This window comes from Triticum aestivum, chromosome 4D (genome assembly GCF_018294505.1).
Source record: "Triticum aestivum cultivar Chinese Spring chromosome 4D, IWGSC CS RefSeq v2.1, whole genome shotgun sequence".
NCBI classification, from domain to species: domain Eukaryota; kingdom Viridiplantae; phylum Streptophyta; class Magnoliopsida; order Poales; family Poaceae; genus Triticum; species Triticum aestivum.
The window spans coordinates 263,658,489-263,681,656 of record NC_057805.1 but is presented as its reverse complement, the minus strand read 5'-3'; the positions used below and the strand labels follow the sequence as shown (position 1 = coordinate 263,681,656).

Here is a 23,168-nt window from a genome sequence, read left to right as displayed (position 1 = left end):
TAAGTTATTAATTGAGCTCAGTGACTTCAAAAAGTTGTACAGAAGCCTTGTTTGGGCCTTTCCGTCGTCGATGAATGTGGGCTGAGTAGCCATGTTAGGTTGTACTGTACTACACAGGCCTTTTTTTCAATACCAGCAATGCAACTGGACCGACAGTTGTACACAATATCCGGGTCAACTTGTTATTCTCCGCCCCGCTGGGCTACAAACTTTCCTAGGAGGTATGCATTAGGCTTAACAAGAAAATGGACCTTTAAGACATACTACATGGGATGTAATTATAATAACTGGGCAGTAACTATAAGAAAATGCACCAAACGCGTAATTAGTTTAAAAATATATTATTATTGGATTTTGAAAATTTTAATTTCATTACTTGTTGGGCACGCAATATTTTGTTGGATTTTAACGTAATAAAACTTTATTTTTAAATTATATTTAATCTGACTAGAAATTTGGGATAAAAATATTTCAGATCCCATAAAAATGTAGGAATTTTTTTTGAATTCTGTTTGAGCGGTTGGTTGAAATTATTAATCGTTGTCCTAGCTAGAAAATGGGTTGTACTTTTAACAAACTGTAAATGGGCTGTAGTAAATTCCATTAGAATTAAAAAATTGGTTGTACTTTAACAAACTGTAAATGGGCTGTAGTAAATTCCATTAGAATTAAAAAAATGGGTCGTACATTCTTACAAATCGCAAATGGGCTATCTGTTCTCTGCCACACACTTGTGGGCCTTCTAAGTTGACGCGTATGCAAGGCTTTGTCAACAACACACGGTTCTGGCAGCTGTGGCCGTTGGATGTCCATCCAACGGATGTCGTGCTTCTTCTTCAATCTCGGATATTCTTGCTTCAGCCGCCCAAAAAATGATTCCTCCCCCTCACATCTGGGGCGCACCGTTTCGAAGGCTGACCTGTGGGCCTACTAAGTTGATGCGTACCAAGGGCTTGGTCAACTTAGTCAATATAAACAATTATAGCTACAGTGACCGTACGATGTCCATCCAACGGCCGTAGTGCTTCTTCAACCTCTGGTCTTCTTGCTCCAGCCGACCAAAGCAGCGCCGATCATGCCGCGTGCTCCTGCCTCCCGTGGCCGGCTGTGATGCCGTGGAGACCTCACCGCCCCCTACTACTCCCACCGCTGGCTAGGCCATCCCTCTACTCACCCACACCCCCTGTTATTCTGCGGCGACGACAGCCTCACACCGCAGCCAAACCAGTGAACCCTCGTACTCAACTCCACGCGGGCTTCCACTGTCGCGTCTTCCCTGGCTCCGCGTCGTCCCCTTCCTAGGCCTCGCCGTCGTCCACTGCCCTAGTGCTCTCGGCGTGGCATGGTCAACGTGGTCAAGGAACGGCTTCCATCGAACGTGGACTGTACGTGGAGAGGCTGACAAGTGGGTCCACGGCCGCATCAAGGAAGTGCCTCCTTATTACGCGCAAAATAATTATTCCTCCACCTGACAGCGGGGACCAACTAGATGGGCCACCATATTTCGCGAAAAAGTCGTTTCCCCCTGACTGCTGGGACCCACCAGCTACATCTTCGCACGCAAGGAAGTGTGTCTCGGCAAAAAAAAAAAACCATTCACCCCCCTGACTGCTGGGACCCACCAGCTACATCTTCGCACGCAAGGAAGTGCCTGACATTCGGGACCCACCTGGTCGAAGCGTACATAGCGTTGTCATTCTGGTCGCGAACGTGTACGTACATACTGGTCGATGTAGAGGCGCGCACATGTCGTAGTAGAGGCGCGCACGTAGCATGTACACGTACGTACAGCGGCCAGTGTGCAAGAAGGAAAATATGGCCACGTACATACATACGGGCAGGGTCTCGAACGCCTACTCGCGCATACGTACGGCCAGGGCTCGTGTACATGGCTGGGTCGGAACGGAGAAACATCATCGTCGTCGTGTTCATGGGGAGCCAACCGGCTGGGTCGGAACGGAATGCGTCATCGTGTTCATCGGGAGGGCTTGGACGGAACAGCCGATGGAAACGAGGCCTGGCGTACCGCAGAACGGAGGAAACGGCCTTGTGTTCGACCGGCCACGTTCGAAACGGGATCGTGTTCATCGGGAGGGGTCTGGCGTACCGCAAAACAGAGGAAACTGACCTCCTACGGTCGAAACGGGGGTCCTGTTGACCGGGAGGGGTGTGGCGTACCACAAAACGGAGGAATCGGACTTGTGTTGGAGCGCTACGATCGAAATGGGGGTCCTGTTCATCGGGAGGGGTGTGGCGTACAGCAAAACGGGACTCCATGGGATACTGTTCATCTCCACCGTCGACCCCATCCAGCCTCCACGGGCTACTGTTCATCCACCGTCGACCTCCTCCAGCCTCCACCTACGACTATTCATCCACGGGCTCCTGTTCATCCAGCCTCCACCGCGCGCTACTCCACCTGCTACTGTTCAACCAGCCCTCTCCACGGGCTCCTGTTCAACCACCCCTCCATGGGCTACTATTCATCCAGCTCTCCACCATCTACTGTTCATCTAGCCCTCCACGGGGTGGTCCTGTTCATCCAGCCCTCCACGGGGTCCTGTTCATCCAGCCCCAACCGGCTCGTCGATCGGGATCCTGTTCATCCACCCCCACCGGGAACTGTTCATCCAACCCCCCCCCAGCAATGCTCACTGTTCATCCAGAGGCAGCATTGACCGGCTTCAGTTAGCAACAGTACCGAAGGAATCGCTCGATCGGGTTCAGTTAACAGCCATCGGTCGATCGCTCGGGTTCGGTAACGCGTAGCCTGCAGTGCAATCGCTCGGGTTCAGTTAGAGCACAATGCCTCGCTCGGGTTTAGTTAGAGCCAAACACCTCGCACCAACACGCATGCGTGTACGAGAGAAACGTGCATCGCTCGGCCCCGACCACCCACAATAACCGGGAACACCCCGATATTTTCCTCGCCCTCGCTTCTACCACGGTTTTTTCCACCATGGACGGCCCAAAGAATGTCATGCAGCTGCGTCTCCGGCCCGTCCAGGACGAAAATCCCATTTCCTGTCATGATTTTTTTTATAGAAGTAGGACCCCACCGCATCTATGATGATACCGTGTTTTGTCACAATTATTGTCATAGAAGTGTCATAAGTATGACAGAAAAAATTTTGTTCGACCCAAAATGTCATGGATGTGTCTTTTTTCTGTAGTGGATGTTGTTTACCTTTCTATATTTGTTTGAGTTAAAGTTGCTGTACTTATCATGCCTTTCCACTACTTATGCAGGAAAACAACGGGAGTGGCCACCATTTTCCGCCGAGGTTAGTTTGATCCCTCAGCTTGTACTCCCCCCATCGTTCCATAATGTAGTGCATATAGATCCAGGCCTGGACACTTGTTAGCTTCTAATATTGACTTGTTGCTTGTAGATACATATGCCCTTGGCAAGGATCCACGCATCAACCCTTTTTGCGTATGGGGTAATGAGATATTCATGAACAAGCATCAAGTGAGGAAGCTGATAAGGATTATTATCAAAAAGATATGAATGGTGGCAAGCAAACTATTTTTTTTATGCTCTATCTAACACAATAGTGAGCTGTAGGATGGTAACTACAAACTCTGCATCCTCCTCTTTTTACTGCCCATAATGAGTTGTTTGACAACAATGTCTGAATCTTTTTCGTTCGCAATGGTTCCTGAAGCAGTTCACTCAAGACTACCTCGCAAAGTACATGATTGGTGGACACGCAATGAAGGTTAAAGTATTTCATCTAGACTATAATGAGCATCGAGAAGTCCTAATGAAGACAGTGAAGGATGGACGGGCAGCCATCACAAGGGGTTGGCCTAGAGTCGTGCGCGCATTATGCATGGAGGACGACACAATATGGGCATTCCGCTCCACCTTCTCCATAAACCAGAATGTCTTTCGCCTCTCTCTTTATAGTCTTTAGTACAACTGTGGTTCATCATTGTTTACTTGGTGCTTCTGTAGTTCTTCAGTATATGTACCTATGCATCGTTGAACCTATATTTGTAATAAACATGGTTGGATATGAAATAAGTGATTGCCTACTATCATATTAAAAACATGTGATTTTTAAATTAGGGATTACACTGCACATGGTTTGTGAAAGCGAAACTTCTGCGATAGACGTGGAGATCCGACACGTTTCTAGGATCCACTACATGTGTGATCAATCTCTACTGCACACACGGTCAGCCAAAAAAAATGTGTGCGAGTAACAACAGCATCGCACTTAGTTATTTCTTATTAAATGTTTGCGATAGTCACCTTATCACACACGCTTTGCTATTATGGATTGTTTGTGATGTTGTGCGCATCACAAACGTTTGGTCATAGAAGAACACGTGCGATAGGTCGATCATCCGATGCGGGTACGACGGATGAATCGTGTGGATGTATTCAAGCTTCGCATGCCGTTTTATAGCGACAACTGTGTGCGCTCTTACATCGAAAACGCACACAGTCGAGGAAAAGTAAATGTGTGTGATTGTCTACTTCTATAATCGTGAACCATTTGTGATGGGTAGCGCATCGTAAACGTAGCACCACAGAATACCGAATGCGATGGCAATGTGAGCACACACGAATAGGGAGTACTGTATATGCATCGAGGCTCCCTATCCCCGACAGTTTCTGGGTCGTGTGGGAAGGACCACCCTATCGTAGTCACTCACTTGGTGACGGTTCCTAACGTTGTCGCAGAAAGGGGTTAAAACCGTTTGTATAGCACCTCGCTGTACCAGTGCGAGAGCACAACTTCTGGGCCTGTACAGAGCTCTTCTTCATCCATGGCATCAACATGGCAAACACATGATATTCCCGTCGTTGCAGGGGTGGAGGTCATTATGCGAGAGAATGCCCATCTAAGCGTGTGATGATTGCTACTGAGTATGGTGGGTATGAGTCTGCTAGTGACTATGATGATGAGACTTTGGCTCTTATTACTGTCAGCGTTCTAGGAACCGGGGTACCCGGACTTGCCTGCCTGCGGCCCATCGCATGGCTCCATCGATGGCCTGGTACGACCCATCTTCCGCACCAACAGGACAAGACCTTCGCGAGGGGCCGAGCCTAGCGATGCGGACAACGTCAACACCTCCAGAAGGAGCGGCCTCCTCAGGATGCCTCCCGAGGAGTGGACATTTCTATGCAAGCCCTCACCTCGTGAGGTTCAGATGACGCAAGCGAGGCGGGTGCAGAGCAGAAGGTTTCCTCTTTGGTGCTAAGGAGGAAAGCATAGGCGCGGAGTCCCGGGGAATCAACTAAAGGTTTCCATTTCCATGCTACAAGACCAAGACCGCCAAGACGACAAGACCAAGACAACCAGAAGCTTTGTAGGCGAAGACCACCTTTCGTCAGGATAAGATGTACTAGTTGTCTCGCTTTGAATTTCGCCGTTGTGGGATCCCTTCCCGCCTTCATTTTTGGAGGAGGACCAAGGCCACTATAAATAAGGCCTAGCCACCACCGTGGAGAGGGACTGGATCGGATCCAGTCTATCCTCACACCCACCAGCTCACCCAAGAACACACCTCCTGAGGTCGTTCTTCCACTGTGCTAGTTCATCCTCAGCCCACCTCGAGGCTAATCCACCACAAAGCAGGAGTAGGGTTTTACACCGCAAGGTGGCCCGAACCTGGGTAAACCGTTGTGTCCCATTTCCTTCTACTTCATCGAGCTAGACCATGGGATCATCGAGTTGGCAGATTGGGGAGGTTGAGTTGTTCGCACGCACCCCTGAGTTCGAATCTATCCAGGGTTTGCGGAGCCCAGAATCCGACATTTGGCGCGCCAGGTAGGAGTGCGTCGGAGCCTCTCTTCCTCCAATCGACTCGCCACGGCTCCGCTGTTCTCATGGCCGACGCACCTCGAGCTCACGCTGAGCATTGGGCCACTCGGCCTGCCCGGGCAGCGCCTTCCGCCCAAGAAGACCTCCACTCATGCTCCTCACGGTCCGCACGCCGCCCGATGTCGTCGGCCGCGGGCGGCACGGACCACCACCGCTCGCTCCCGCGCTGCGCCGCAATCTCGCTACCGCGCGATCTTCAAGCTACGTTGCGGCAACAACGTTGCACACCCGCCGGGAGCAGGCGAACACGCGAGCTGCGCTCATCATGGCACGAGAGCTGCTCTGGTGCAGGCTGGCGGAGAGCGGCCACGACGCCCTGCTGGAGCGGGTCGCTGAGCTGCTCGATGCTACCTACAGGGGCGCAACACACTTCTGCACCCTGCCTACATCGCGAGCGGTGCCGGGGGCACGAGTCGGCCCCCGCTACGCCTGCTCGATCTTCCACGAGGGACCCGGAGGACCCCGCGGCAACAACCAGGACCGCGACGCCGCTCATCCTACCCAGGGTGCGTCACCTCCGAACGCGACAAGGCCGGGAGGCCCCTCCTGGGGCCACGTCGAGACGCTACCCTACGATCGTCAAGGCCTGGCGCCAAGCCTGGCAAGCAACGGCGCCGGACGGCCAGGCGACGACTCTAGGGTCGCGGTCTCAGGCGTCCCCGCACTCCGCTGGCAGACTTGTTGTATGCGTCAAGAAGAAGCCCTTGCCCGCTTTCCTCGTCAGCCTGGATGTCGGGGTCGCGTGAAGTCGAGGCTCTTCGCGAGCTGCCCAGAGCTCCACCGACGTCTTTAACAGCGGCCACCGGGTACAACCAATATCTCAGGAGCACGATTATGCTAACCATGGACCGTAGGTGAATCAAGCCACATCGGTAGCCGTGGACCTCGGGATGGTGGCCCCACTGCATGCGGACGGGATGCACAAGGGGCTGCGCGGGGGGAGCCCGGCACTAGGGCTTCCTCCGTGCTGCATGGAGCAAGGCACCGCACGAAGGTAGGTCCTCCACCGGGGAAGGCGCCGGCGAGCCCTTCCCCTGGTGGAGGACCTGCGGTCACCGGGGATACCGCCAGCGTCCCCCTTGCCCCTTGGTCTCATCCTGGTTTTCGGATGCCCCAACGATGGTCGGGGGAGGCGTAGGTCGGGGCCCTCATCAAACGCCAGGAGGCTGTGAAGATCTCCGCTCGTGACAATCTCAGGTAATAATGAGTTGGGGTTGTACATGCCCCGGAGTCTCCTGAGTGCCGCCCTCGGGCCTCACGGGGGCTCCCGACCTTGTCCAAGTGGAAGCACCATGCTTTGCGCGGGACCTCAACACTGTCCCCCAATGACTATGCCCACGCCCAGTGGAAGCACTTAGCTCCGCGCTCGTGAGAAGACTAGTTAGGTGCCAGACGCGGCTGTTGCTCTCGCTCTCTTTCTGTAACCCAATTTGCCGTCTTTTGGAATGAGATTTGGAGTTTCGTGTGTTTATCAAAGGAAAAACAGGGGGAATTTTGTTAGTTTGTGGTGATTTATCTCCTTTTGGTTTGTCTTTGAGAGCAAGGATCGCGCCTGCTACCCCCCTGTGAGCGCCTCACGAGCGGGGCTGGGCGTGGTGTGCACACTGCGAGCACGCTCGGGCCAGCCTTGCTGTAATCCAGTAACCGGCTCCTCGCGAGGCACTCTCGGCCGGGCCAGCAAGCGCCCCAGGAAGCTTAATCCCCGCGAGCCCCCAGAGGGCCCGCCTCGGCAGAGGAGTGCTTCCACAACATCACAACCTGCTCAAGGCTTGCAGCACCTAAGATAAGTCGCAGTAGTTACTCGGGTTGGCAGCCTCCTGGTTCACGACAGTGCGTACTAGAATCTATCTCAAAAGCACATCATCGTTTCATACATTATAAGGGCCCCCCTTAAAAAATGCTTTCACGCCTCGCGGGGCTGTTTCCGAAGGTTTTTTGTATACGGGTCAAAGAAGGAAGGGAAATGCAGGCCAAGTCAGATGCACTACCACCGGCATCGTCCTCATCATCATCATCCGCGTCGCCCCCTTCGGCCGCAAGCACGACCGTGCCGTCCTCAGGAGCGAACTCCGCGACTAGGTCGTCCACATGGTCGTCCACACAGTTCGCCTGATTGTCCTGGATGACCCTGGGCACAGGGGCTATCGCAGTGTTGAGGTCAAAGTGGGGGTCAAGGTTGAGGAGGTGACCGAAGACGTGTCAGAACGCATGCCCGAGAAGACCCCGACTTCTCTCTCCAATGAGCTGGCGATCCCTCACGGCCCGGTCCTCTAGACAGGTCATGATCTGGGTCAAGAAGCGGAGGTGGCTGGCCTCGTCATCCTCGTGCGGGTGAGAGACGCTCTCCTTGCAGATGGTGTCCAAGGCCTGGTTGGCTCTCACCCTGAGGTCCTTGAGCATCAAGGAACGCGCGCGCTGCATCGTCCGATGGTGGCAGGCTTCGTTCACGATCTTCTCCGCGAGGGACAAGACGGCCTCGACCTGCTGCTGATGCGAGGACAGGTCAGCGCGAGCGGTGGCCAAGTCGGCTTGGGCGGAGCCCTGAGTCTCCTTGGCAGCCCTCTCCTCGACATTGCCGCCGATCCTCAACGCCCTCGAGTTGTTCTCCATCATGTCGACGACAAACTTTGGCACGGACTCCAGGGATGGTACGTACATATATTTATATCTATATCTGTATCTATACTCTATACCTACTAATAAAGCAAGGTGATATTCTTATGTTACGTGTATTATAAAAATACACAATCAAGGCGGTACTAATTACCCGCCGGAAAAACGGTTGACGTCTAAAGAAATTGTCCGCGTGCAGACAGCCCATTCGGGCCTTATCTGACTGCTCTGCCCTGGCCAGCTTCATCCTGAAGGCAGTGGTTCTGCCCTCAAGCTCATCCTGCTGTAGTTCGAAGTGACTCTCCTGGAGCTCCAACTCCCCGCGGTGTTGATCAACAAGAGCCGCTCGAATCTTCGCCACCTTTTGATCAACCTCCTGCTGGATCCTAGCCTCCCGAGGGGCAACGACGTCCTCAGCCGCAGCTGATTGGCGCTCCCTCACCTTCAGCCGCTCGAGCTCCAGGCTGTGCTCCAAGACCTCATGCACCAGCGCGTCCTCACATTCCTGGATTTCCTTCTCATCAGAGGGGGCCTCACTCGGTGATGCCGCCAGGGCGGCCTTGCGCGCCTAGATTTGCCGCTCGAGGACGGCGTTCGAAGCCCGAAGCTCCCTCTCCCGCTCCTCGGCTGCCTCACGACGGCAGTCGGTGGCCCTAGCTTCATCCCAAGCGCGGGCGCAAGCTTCGTGAGAAGTGGCGCGGGACACCGCTGTGTCCGCACGGGCATGCTCTTGCTGCAGCTGCCCGAGGTTGATGGTGACCTTCAGTTGGTGCCACTCGCGCGCCAAGCGGAGGCCGTTCGTCTCAAGCTGCGCGTCAACATCCACGAGCTCTCCTCCAAGCCGGCTCAGTGCGCCCATCGCCTCCTGGAGAAGATCATGGCGGACGGTGTCGCGCCCGCGCGCAAGCTCCAACGCACGGTCGAGCCCTTCCTCCGTGTCGGGGGCTGCCGGAGAGGCGCGGAGTGGCTCGCCTGTCCCCGGCAAGGGGCTGGTGACTGACGCTTTCTCAGCCGATCCCCGGGCCTCGGCGAGGGTGCTGGGTGGCACGGCCTCGCCGCCAGCAGATGAAGCCGACGCTGGGGTTGCCTAGCCACCGGTGATGACCAATGGAGGAACCTGCGGGACACCGTCCACGCCCTAGGAGTGACCACAAGGGAAGGATGCTGGGAGCACAGGCTCACAGCCTCCCAGCTATGCATCCGCTTTGCGGACTGGTCCCTTCCTCCAGTGGTAACTCCCCAGGAAGCTTCGTCACCGTAGCCGAAGGGATCCTGAGGAGCCGGCGTCAGGAAGGGATGCGACACACGGAAAACCACAAAGATGAGGCACTTACTTGTCTATGGCTATGTACTTTCTCTACTTCAGGGGCCGGTAGGCATCGCCACTGCAGCTCCAGAGCCATTTCCTCTTGCGGAGTGCTCCAAGGTTCAGACGAAGCGAGCCGAGGGTCGGAGCATGACCCTTGGCGGCGGGGCCGCGTACCACCACCTCATGAGCGCTTGTTGCGGCTTAAGGGGCAGCTTCCTCATGAGCACTAGGCCACACTTGCTCACCAGCAGTCTTCTCAGGAGCATCGGGCCACACCTGCTCAGGAGCGGCCACCTCAGGAGCGCTCACCGAAACTCCTGGAGCGGCCACCTCGGGAGCACCTAGCGACGTCCGCTCCCCAGTGTGCCTTAGGAATACCCAGTGTTGTTCGCCCCCCTGCATCCACATTCGGGGCCGCGCCACTGGGTCGGCGAGGACAGGAGCCACCAAGATGGGATTCTCGTGAGGCCATTCAAGGCCTTTTGGGCGTAGACCCCACTCGTCAAAGAGGGGCATCTGCCTCACGAAGTCCTCTTTGTTCGAGCATTGGTACAAGAGGCAGCCCTCCTTCGGAAGCACGGCAGGCGCTGGGTCGCCTGTCAGGAGCTCGAGCATCGCACGCGGCATCTTGGAAGGGAGCGAAGGCACCTAGAGCCTCATGAGATCCTTATTTTCGGTGAAGGCCCACATTGGGCGAGAATGGCGCTGGAGCGGGGCGATGCACCACCGGGCGAACTCCTTCACCACCATCGACGCCGTCACCCCGACCTTCTTCAACTTGGCCAACCTGGACCAGACGTGGGCGATTCGACAGTCGACGAGCTTCACGTGCCCCCAGCCGGAGCTGGGTCCCACCGGCGCTCGCGGGAGCAGGAACAGGGGGCTGAGCGTGCCGGCATCCACATACACCCGCTTCTTCCGGAATCCCTTCACATCCGGGCGACGCGTGAAGTCGATGCCTGAGCCAGCTGTCGCCACCACGGCCTGGAAGGCCACGCATCCCGAGCGCTTGCGGTCATCGACTAGGTGGAGCGAGGTGAAATGGTGGAACAAGGCGACAAACGGGGCAGCAAGGAGGGTGATGGACCAGGGGTCCAGATGCAGCACCTGGATCTGGTAATGCGAAATTATGGCATTGAAGAAATCAGAGAAAGGGGGGACCAAGCCAGCCAGGAGAGCATGAAGAAGGATGTGGATCTCGGTGGCCTCCATGTCAATCATAGCCTGGGAGGCAGGCCAGACCGTCGTCTCCCTCCACTCGTTGGAATAGGTGGCAAGAGCCGGCCGAACCTTGTCTAGCCCCTCCCGATTGATCACCGTCGACCGATCGAGAGCGGGCTCCAAACCCAGCCGGGATTCGGCAGGAGCGCAGGCCTTGCCCTTCTTCTTCGACCTCGGGGCCATGGCGTCAAGGGAGGATTGGCACGACGCTAAATCTGGGAGAAGAGCCGCGAGTTCACAGGAAAGAGGGGGAGCCAAGGGTGAACACGGCGGACAATGATGGCAAAGCTGCGCTTGCAACAGGCAGCCGTCAAGCCTGGAAGTTATCAAGGCTGCATGGGGAAGTGGAGGCGCCCACGTCCCACCAAGCACCACATGTCAACTTGTCCCACAGGCGGTTGGGGCCCACGGCGCTCCGCACTTGCCCTTTGGCTTCACCTCGAAGCCAAGTCTGAGCGCGCCTTGGGCCCGGGGGCTACAGTCGGCGTTCTGGGAACCGGGGTACCCAGACTTGCCTGCCTGCGGCCCATCGCATGGCTCCGTCGATGACCTGGTACGACCCATCTTCAGCACCAGGAGCACAAGACCGTTGCAAGGGTCCAAGCCTCGCGAGGCGGACGACTTCAAGACCTCCAGAAAGAGCGGCCTCCTCAGGCTAGCTCCCGAGGAGTGGAGATTTCTATGGAAGCCCTCACTTCCCGAGGTTTCGGATGATGCAAGCCATGACAACCAAGGCCAGGCAGGCCCAAAGCAGCAGGTTTCCTCATTGATGCTAAGGAGGCAAGCATAGGCGCGGATTCCTGAGGAATCAACTAAAGGTTTCCATTTCCATGCTATAAGACCAAGACCGCCAGGACGGTAGGACGGAGGTCATCATCGAGCCCACCATGGCGTCATGACCAGAAGCTTTGCAGGCGAAGACCAGCTTTCGTAAGGATAAGATGTACTAGTTGTCTCCCTTCGAATTTGGCCATTGTGGGATCCCTTCCCTCCTTCATCTTGAGAGGAGGACCAAGGCCACTATAAATAGAGCCTAGCCACCACCGTGGAGAGGGATCGGATCGGATCCAGTCCATCTTCAGACCCACCAGCTCACCCAAGAACACACCTCCTGAGGTTGTTCTTCCATTGTACTAGTTCATCCTCAGCCCACCTCGAGGCTAGTCCACCACAAAGCAGGAGTAGGTTTTTACACCGCAAGGTGGCCCGAATCTGGGTAAACTGTTGTGTCCCATTTCCTTCCAGTTCATCCCTCTAGACCATGGGATCGACGAGTTGGCGGACTGGGGAGGTTGAGTTCTTCGCACGGACCCCTGAGTTTGAGTCTATCCAGGGTCTGCGGAGCCGGGAATCCAAAAATTACAAGTGAAGAACATGGTGGAGATGATTTTGAACAAGATACGCAATACATGGCTGCCGAAGACGTTTACAGGTATGAGAATTTAGTTGCTCAACGTGTTTTGAGTGTGCAGGTAACACTAGCTGAGCAAAATTAGAGGCATAGTTTGTTCCATACAAAGGGAGTTGTGAAGGAACGCTATCTCCGTGTCATCATTGATGGATGGAGTTTCAACAACATGGCTAGCATGGAGATGATGGAGAAGCTCCCTCTCACCACAAGACCACGTCCGTATCCTTACTACATCCAATGGTTCAACAATAGTGGCATGGTTAAGGTAACACGTACTCTTTGTGTGCATTCTAGTATCACTACATATGCTGATTTTGTTGATTGTGATGTGGTACCCATGCAAGCATGTTCCTTAATACTTCGTAGGCCATGGCAATTCGATAAAAATTCTATACACCATGGTAGAAACAATCAGTATACTCTTGTTCATAAGGATAAACATATTTCTTTTCCTATGACTCATGATTCCATTTTGAAAGATGATATCACTACTGCAGGATGCTGCTAACGCGGCACTACGATCAGAGACCCTTTCATGAAACTATGTGCGATGCGTTAATCGCAAACGGGGATGTAAAAAACCATCCAAAAAGGTCCAAATGTTTGCGATGGCGGAGCCATCAAACACGGTTCAGATTTTAGTTGCGTGTGTGATGTAGGGCACACAGTTAATCCATTCGAACTGTTTGTGATGAGGCAGAACAAAAGAAATGGACAGCCAAATCAATGTGTGTGCGATATACGGCATACAGTTTCTCCGATGAATTGTTTGCTATTAGGGAGTGCAGCAGAAATGGTTAGCCAGATCAAGGTGTGTGTGTGATATACGGCATATGGTTCACTCGGATGAACTGTTTTTGATTAGGGAACACAACAGAAACGGTTCAACTCAACAATATGTGTGTGATACATGGCAAACAGCCGACTCGGATGAACAGAGCGCGCCCCGGCTTCCTCAATCACGAGCAAAACGCTTGGACGGACGTGAACAGAGCGCGCCGCGGCTGCCTCAATGGTGAGCAACCACGTGGTCAACCTTCTGCCATCAATAAATTTTGACCTTGTTTCTCGTCACATTGCAGATTACAACGCAATAAGTAACTGCAAATCTATTCACACCTATCAAACTAATATGTGTTCACACTTAGCACCGGGCTATAAAAACTACCCACTCAAAAATCAGTTCACAGTTCCTCTCCTCATCACCCACAAAACTGGTCTGTCCTGTCGAGTCATTCCGCCATGACTGGTAGGAGGAGTTTAGGGTGGACATATAACCAGCGAGCAAAGACCAAGGCCGCGGAAGCACTAGAGAGGTTCCGCCGGGAAACCGCGACCACAGCAAAGATGTCCTGGCGCGCCACGGAGCCCTCGAACGAGCTCTCCTGGGCACGCGAGGGCTCTCACAAGTGCACCCGTGGCATCGGCCATCGCGACGAGCTGGCGTTCCTGAAGTCCTTGGCCGGCGACGATGATATTCTCGCTGGCATCACTAAGCAGCATGAGCTTATCGACGGATTGATGAGGCTGCTCAAGATTAGCGATGCCTCGGTTGACAAGGCAACCGACCTCGTCGAGCAACTCATGGGTGACAATGCGAAGCTCCTCAAGGCGCCCGCCGAGAAGGAGGAGGAGGCCGCAGGCTGGAAGATGCTGCATGAGCAGATCAGTGGCTCAGGGATGACGCTGACAACAGTCATCGAGGAACTGATGGGTGACTTGAGGAAGCTCCCGATCGAGCGCGAGCAAGAGGTGGAGGAATCCATGGCTGCTTTTAAGCAAAGTCGTGAAGTATTGAAGAAGGAGCTGGAGGATGTCATCGCCCGGTGATCCATCGACGAGTAGAGACAGTAGCGACACAGGTCATTGTCTACAATTTCCTTCTGCTCTTGCCCCCGTGTCTTCCGGGCTTTGCCGCATGTGGCATTTTAAATTATCCGAAATATGTAAGATAATAATTATCTGCGCCATTGTAAATTTGTTGTTGTATTATCCGATGCCATTTTATTTGTGGTCGTATTATCCGTTGCCCTATGTGGTAATTTAAATTAGGCCAGAATACGAGTTGAAAACACGAACAAAGCAAATACTTCCATGGGATCACAAGAAAACACCCTCCGTCCAGGTGCTTTAATTATCCCATTAATGGAGAAGTTGTGAGCATGGCGGGCGGCGGCTGGTGCATGGAGGTCAAAGACCTCGCTTCCCGGTGAGCATGGGCGGCCTTGCTAGTCGCACGTGTCCCGTCAAGCCTGCGAGGTGGATAGGATGCACGCATCCCGTCGAGCCTGCGCAGCGGATTGCTCGCACGCGTCCCGTCGAGCCTGCACGGCAGACTTCTCACGCTCGTCCCGTCTGATCAAACATCTGCACGCACTCCACCGAGTATGGTTAAATTTTGACATGGTTAATATAATACCACTGTTTGCGATATTAATGTTTCAGCTTTCTGTTTCAAAAAGGTATTCGTTGGCTACTAATGTGTGCGCCTCTTCTCAAACTGGACGATTTCTTTACCACAACATATATGTGCCATGTCATGAAACCATGCCAAGTTTCATGTTTTTCGGGTGAGTTTTTGATTTACTGGGATTTAAAAATTGTCGGGACCCCGATTCCAAGTCACATCGATCTAGCCGGTAACACCTCATATCAGTTTGTGGCCTCACGCACGGTATTCCCACGGGTGTCGCCTTACCATGGCCCGGGACCGTTTGCGCCTTTTGGCTCACGTATATGATAGTGTCGCTAGCATCCATATGACAGAGAACCCGAGCCGACATGACTAGTCATGAACCCAAAGTGGCACTAACTTACGGGGATAGGCATACATGAATCAACATCGAGCATGTCGGTCAGCAACGTGTGAATCCGGGCTGTAGCTCTGGGCTAACAGGACTCCGGGAACCCGGGCTGTAGCAGGCTAGGCAGGACTCCGGATGTGACCGCGTGACATTTCCCCGAAGGGACAGACACAGGAACGAAGTGAATCACATGCCGGCCAGTCAGTGTCCGGAGCACTAGTGCTGGGCTAGCAGGACTCTGGTGAACCGGGCTGTAGCGGACTACTATGGCTCATGGAATCACAAGACTACATTTTCCCATAAGAGAGGCTACCAAGGATAAACAACTAGGTTGTCGGATCCCACACATACCAAGCATTTCAATCATACACACAATATGCTCGATATGTGCAAATACAACATGGCATCACAACAAGACTCTACGACTCAGAGTATTTATTCATTAGGCTCCGAAGAGCCAGATATTACAAACATGGGTCTCATGACCCAACATTTAGAGCATACAAGCAACAAGCACATGCGGAAGCTTAACTTGTCTGAGTACAGACAACTACAAATGAAAAAGGCTGAGAAGCCTGACTATCTACCAGATCTTGCCGAGGGCACAAGATCGTAGCTGAGGTATCAAGCTAAACGTCGAAGTCCACACGGAACTACTAGCAAGACTGACGTCTCTCTGCAAAACATAAAATAAGCAAACGTGAGTACAAATGTACCCAGCAAGACTTACATCAGAACTATCTACAGATGCATCGGTATCAACAAAGGGGGTGGTGGAGTTTAACTGCAGCAAGCCAGCTTTGACTCAGTGGCTATCCTGAACTACGACTGCAAGTAACTCTTTTGAGGTGGCGCACACGAGTCCACATATTCACCATATCAATACACCACTATGGATCCGCTCCCATCTCCCTACGAGAGCGCCATCCATAGCACTCATGCTTATCTTGCGCACTTTAGAGTATCCACTTTCACTTGTCTATGAACTGTTATAGGCAACCCAGAAGTCCTTTACCGCGGAGATGGCTATTCGAATAGATCATATTAACCCTGCAGTGGTGTACCTCGTCACACACGCTCTCGCCACTTACCACCATGTACACGTCGTGTACCTCGGCAACCTTCAAGCGGAAGCCTGGCGAGGGAGTCGGCCATGAACTGACTAACCACACAAGTCTCTCGTCCAGGTTTATCGCCTATTCGGGTTCCATCCGCAAGGAGATCCGGCCGGGGTGTCGCTCACGGCCCCAAACGATGTGTACAGGGTTCCAAGCCCACCAAACGGGCGATGCTTGGCATACCCGGCCACGGTGCCTAGTCTGTCCCAAGCCCACCTGTACCGGGTGCCACTTGGTAGACTACTAACACTACCTACAAACACCAGAAACTAGTTGCAACTCCTGGACAGAGATCATGTTGATTAATAAGTCGAGAGGGGCACTTAAGCATTCCAATGTGTGGTAGTAACTGTTCACGGATCACAAACACAGAACTCAGTTCCTGAGGACGGCTTCAATGAGACAACCCACCATGTACTCCTACATGGCCTCTCACAGCTACCTTTACCAAATCGTGTTCACACACTTAGCTCTCCCACAGTAGGACATGTTCACAACTTTCCAATTCATTCCCTATGAATCAGACCTGACACAACTCTAAGCAATAGCAGGCACGACAACAAGCATGAATGAGTAGGCACATCAGGGCTCAAACAACTCCTACTCATGCTAGTGGGTTTCATCTATTTATTGTGGCAATGAAAGGTCATGCAGAGGAAAGGGGTTCAACTACCGCAGCATGTAATAGATGAATCATTGTTGTCCTAATGCAATAAAAGAGAGCACGAGTGAGAGAGTGGGATTGTATCGGAATGAACAAGGGGGTTTTGATTGCCTGGCACTTCTGAAGATAGCATTGAGTCTTCATTAGTGTCAACGATCACAACGTCGAAACCACGTCTACTGAGGGGGGATAAATACCGGCAAACAAGAAAGAACACAATCAATGCAATGTAACAATATGATGCATGATCATGACATGGCAATATGAGTGTGTTTTGGCTAATGCAGATTTGAACAGGGTGGTTTGAGTTCATTTAAATCAACGATTCTAATGCAAACTCAAAATATGAGCTCATATAAGTGCATTATCTTGTTTCATCTAAACAGCAAGGTTAGGTTGCTCTAACATGCATGAAACCAGTACAGATGGATAGATTGGATTTTTCTAATCATTTTTCCTATATAATTTGTTTCATTTGGAGCTACGGTTGAATTTCTATGATTTTTAGATGTTTATAGCATTTTCTGGAATTTCCTGAATAATAAAAATCCAGAAAATGAGTTATTGCGTCAGCACTGCGTCACTGTGACGTCAGCTGGTCAACAACGCCTAACCAAAGTCAAACCTGAGAGTGGGTCCCATATGTCATCGACTCAGCTAATTAATATAGTTAATTAGCCTTAAGTTAAACTTAACCAAAATGCCAGTGGGGCCGGGGCCCACATGTCAATGACCCAGGGGGGTCAAATCCCTGGTCAACCGGGGCTAAATCACCGGCGTTTAGCCACCGGCGGCAGCGGACGCGGCGGGGCACTCGGGCGCGGGCTGTGGTACCCCGTTCGCAGCGTGGCTGGGCTCGTTCGAGAGCCCAGACCAGCGCGCGTCGGGCGGTGGCACCAGTCGGGCCTGGGGTGGCCGGAGGCGATGGTGAGGAGCTCGACCGCGGTGGCCGTGGAGTGGCGTGCTTAGCTCCTACGACACCTACGCGGCGCGGTGAGCACGTGGGTGTGCTTGGTTGGGAGCTACGACGACTGTGGCCACGGTGGCGAGAAGCTCGGGCGGCGGCGCGGTTCGGTCTCCGGCAGAGCGACGGCTACAGCGTGCAAAAGGAGCGCTAAGGAGGGGGCTTCGGGTTAGTGGCTCACGGCGAGTCGGACGAGCAGGTCGGCGAGCTCGGGGACGCGGAGACGGCGGTGAATCGACGGGCGCGGCCTTCGGCGACTGAGGAGGAAGAAGATGAAGCAGCCGGCGTTGTAGGCCGTCCCAGCGCTCGGGGCCAGGGTGGGGCGAAGCAGCGGACGATGCCGGAGCTTGCAGACGAGGTGGGGAGTTGAGGGGAGGACGGTGGTCAGGCGGGCGACAGCGGCTAGCTCGGTGGCGCTCGGGTGGCTGCTAGAGAAAGGGAAGAGGGGAGGGAGAGAGCGCAGCGAGTGAGGGAGAGGAGACAGGGGCTTCGGGGCGTCGTCGTGGCGTCGCCAGGAGGGGCCGGGGAAGCAGGAGGTGGCGCGGGCGCGTGCTCGGCGGCGGTGCGCTGTCCCCCTCCTCTGCCTACTGGCAAAGGTAGGTGGTGACTGGCATGGGCCAGGTGGGCCGGCCCAGTCCAGGTAAGTGGCTTGAGGCCTATATCTCTCTCTCTCTTTTCCATTTCCTGTTTTCTATTTTCTGTAATTGTGTTTGGCTTTATTAAAAATGCTAGAGCATTTCCAAAAATCCTGATAATATTTGTGGGCACTGTTGAAATTATTCCCAACAGCCCTCAACTAGTTTCAGAATTATTAGAGCATTTAAAATATTTATAGGATTTAAATGCCCCAATTCAAATACAATATGAGTTAATTCAAAAATCCACAAATGACCTAGAAATATGTTTATCATTTTGGCAGAGGTTTTTACCTTTATCAGAAATGATGAACATTTCCAAAGGCATTTTGGGATCATTGAAAATATTTCATTGTGATCCTAGTTTGATTTCATTTGGTGCTGGGGTTTGAACATCCCCATTTCAAGTTTAGGCAAAATTTAAACATGATGCACACATGAATCTAGCCTAGTGCATCGCCAGGAGCTAGGGATGTGACAAAAATCGAGATTCTCAATGTTTCAGGACGATGACAAGTTTTTAATTCATTCCCATTCCTTAAATGAGACCTAAACATGCACCCAATGACACATGTATGATTTCCCACCCATTTTGCTTCATGGAGCATGTGCTTGTAGTTCAGATTTGAATTATGGACTACATTAAATGCGCAGAAAATTTAATTAGTAATATATACATTGGCCAAACGAACCCTGAACAGTTTCAAATTTCCGCATGACACTCCTGTTATTCTATGTTGCCTGTAGAAAACAAAGTTCAAGGCGAGAAGAGGCAACGAATATCGTTTCGCCTACAAGAGGAGCATGTTTCCCTACCGGAACCACGAGGGTTGCGACAGGCTCCGGTTTGTAAGAGGCTTGTAATATAGCTTCGCCCAAATTGGACAATTATATGTACCATGTAGTGACACCATGCCAAGTTTCATGATTTCCTGGTGAGTTTTGGATTTACAAAGATTTAAAAACTGAGACTCGCAATGTTAGTGGCCAAGCCAGGACGGCGAGACAGTTGAATTCGTTCCATTTGCTCCATGGGACCTAAACATACACCCCAAGTAAACATGTATGTTTTTTCTAGCAATTTTGGTGCACTGGAGCATGTATTTGTAGTTCGGATTTGAATTATGAACATTAAATGCCTAGAAAACTCAATTAATGAATAAAAAAGGTCAAGCGAACCCTGAATAATTTCAAAGTTCAGCGGGAATCTCCCATTGTTCCGTGTTGCATGTAGAAGAAAATACGAGGGTAGAAGAGGGAGCAATTATAATTTGGCCCACAAGGGGACTCGTTTCCCTATCGAAACCACGAGGGTTCTTGCGATAGGCTCCGGTTTGTAAGAGGTTTGTAATAAAGCTTGGCCCAAATTGGCAATGTTCTTACCACGACATATATCTACCATGACGTGACACGATGCCACCTTTGATGACTTTCTGGTGAGTTTTGGATTTATGGGGATTTAAAAAATGAGATTCGAAATGTTTGAGGACGAGCCAGGACACTGGATGGTTGTAATTCGTTCCCATTCCTGGCATTGGACCTAAACTTGCACCCAAGGTCACATGTATAATTTTTCTAGCCATTTTGGTGAACTTGAGCACGTGTTTGTTGTTCAGATTTGAATTATGGACATTAAATGCCTAGGAAACTCAATTAGTGTATAAAAAAGCGAAACGAACCCTAAATAAGTTTAAATTTCAGCACGGATATCCTGTCGTTCGATGTTGCCCGTAGAAGAAAATACAAGGCGAAAAGAGGCAGTGATGACATTTCTCCCACAAGGAGGACACATTTCCCCATCGGAACCACGAAGCTTCTTTGAGAGAAGCTCCAGTTTTTAAGAGGTTTGAAATAAAGCTTGGCCCAAATTGGGCAATGTTTTTACCACGACATATATGTGCCTTGACGTGACACCATGACACCTTTGATGACTTTTTGGTGAGTTAGGATTTACGGGGATTTAAAAACCGAGATTCCAAATGTTTGAGGACGAGCCAAGATGCGGGTACGGTTGTAATTCGTCCCATTCCTGGCATGGGACCTAAACAAGCACCCAAGGACACATGTATAAATTCCTAGCCATTTTGGTGAACTGGAGCATGTATTTGAAGTTCAGATTTGAATTATGGACATTAAATGCCTAGGAAACTCAATTAGTGTATAAAAAGTCCAAAAGAACCGTGAATAAGTTTAAATTTCAGCACAGATATCCTATCGTTCCATGTTGCCCATAGAAGAAAATACAAGGCGAAAAGAGGCGGTGATTACGTTTCGCCCACAAGGGGGACACGTTTCCCTATCGGAACCACTAGGCTTCTTTGAGAGAAGCTCCGGTTTTTAAGAGGCTTGTAATAAAACTTGCGCCACAATGTACAAAAAAATTCCTCGACATATATGTGCTATGTTGTGACACCATGCCAGGTTTCACGATTTTCGGGTGAGTTTTGGATTTACGGGTATTTAAAAACCGAGATTCTTCTCACGAAATGTTTTCAAATACCACACGGTTCACTCACGAAAGCCATGTGCCTGCCAAACCATGGCCGATGCCCCCCGCCCCCCTTGCTGCACGCGCGATCTGTGTCGTGCATTCTGATCGGCCAGAAGCCAAACGCCACGGATCATATGTGTGCACCGTTGGAAGCTCCTAGATGGAATGGCAACCTTGAGCCCTTTCGACGGCACATCCAGTACAAGGTTAATCACTGTGCGCATGCGTCGTGCTAGCTCACGCTACCTTCTCTACTAGGTGTTCTAAACAGGCTACCATTTCTCGCCACTCCTCTCATTGGTTTCCCGCCTCTACTACCATCATTTTCCCGCTATCAGTGTCAGTGCTCATTGAAGGCTAGCGGCGACACACCGGCCATGTAAATATCCCACACAGTTTCTAAAAGCACAAATGTGTGTGATAGGAGGGAGTAGGTCCCATGGGGTGACTAGCGTGAAACGCCTTAATGGCAAGGAGGCAATTATTATCAGCAAGGGACGGCTTCCCATCTGGCTAGCCTAGTCGAATAGAACGCAAAAGTTAAGCATGCTCGGGCTGGAGTAGTCCAAGGATGGGTGACCTAGTGGGAAGTTGCATATCTCAAGCTTCATTTAAATGCCATGACATGGTCATTATAGAGATATATTGTATCTCTATAGTGACCTATCATGGCAATTATATAAACCTTGGGATCCTTGTTTTGCTAATTTGTAGACTATGTTTTTGTGGGTTATTTTTTGCTCTAAAAAATTAAAGAATGATTAACTTGACCTATCATGGTGACTATATAAACCTACTATGTTTTTATGGGATATTTTTAGCTCTAAAAAATTAAAGAATGATTCACTTGATCTCTATAGTGATATATCATGGCAATTATATAAACCTTGGGATCCTTGTTTTGCTAATTTGTAGACTATGCTTTTATGGGTTATTCTTTGCTCTAAAAAATTGAAGAATGATTGACTTGACCTGTCATGGCGATTATATAAACCTACTATGTTTTTATGGGTTAGTTTTTGCTCTAAAAATTAAAGAATGATTGACTTGACCTGTCATGGCGATTATATAAACCTACTATGTTTTATGGGTTATTTTTAGCTCTAAAAAATTAAAGAATGATTCACTTGATCTCTATAGTGATCTATCATGGCAATTATATAAACCTTGGGATCCTTGTTTTGCTAATTTGTAGACTATGCTTTTATGGGTTATTTTTTGCTCTAAAAAATTGAAGAATGATTGACTTGACCTGTCATGGCGATTATATAAACCTACTATGTTTTTATGGGTTAGTTTTTGCTCTAAAAAATTAAAGAATGATTGACTTGACCTGTCATGGCGATTATATAAACCCTTTTCAGGTTGCATGCAGGGTATTGGGGGAAGGGTGTTCTTCTCGAGCATGACTCCCTTGTGCGGCTTATAGAGACGACACATATCTGTGGGCTCCCCAAGGTATATATACAACCCTTTACTGACAATAAGGGGGGCCCACACAATCTATCCCTTTGACCCAACAACGAGAAGTGTTTGACAATGATGGTTTCCTATTGTTACTAGTAAGGTAGACGTGCATTGCACGCATGAGATTTGGTAACCAAATTAGAATAAATACCACACTATAGCATGTAAGCTTTGAGTCATGTATGCATGATGTAGATGTTCGTTTAATTCTTATAGTTCATCTCATCCCAAATCAATTAGTTTTATAAAAATCTATTTTAAGATTCATGGAATTGTGCATTGTAAAGCATAAAGTAAAAACAAAAAAGTGACAATTCATTTAGAAAAAAAGTTTGGGAAATTAAGATATGGAAGATTCTAGAACAAAGTAGAAGTGCTTGTGTTTTGAGGTTTGTGCATTATGCTTAAGTTCAACCATGGAGTCTTCTAGATTGTACATGTGGTAGAATCTGGTGGAATGTAGATGATATCCAACGGCCAGTAGTGGTCGGATTTGCCATCTCTGTACCGTCGGATTGGTTCATCCAGCGACCAACTTTCAAAGTTATGCGCACACTATATAGGGGTATAGATATAGATGTGTCCCATGCTAGACCAAATAAAGTTTGAGCGCATGTGTGGGACGAGC

General features: G+C 50.9%; 1 pseudogene; it reads left to right on the top strand.

The window, feature by feature from the left end:
• Positions 1-14,077: 14,077 nt before the first annotated feature.
• LOC123096881 (uncharacterized) overlaps positions 14,078-23,168 on the top strand; it is a 56,833-nt pseudogene continuing 47,742 nt past the window's right edge.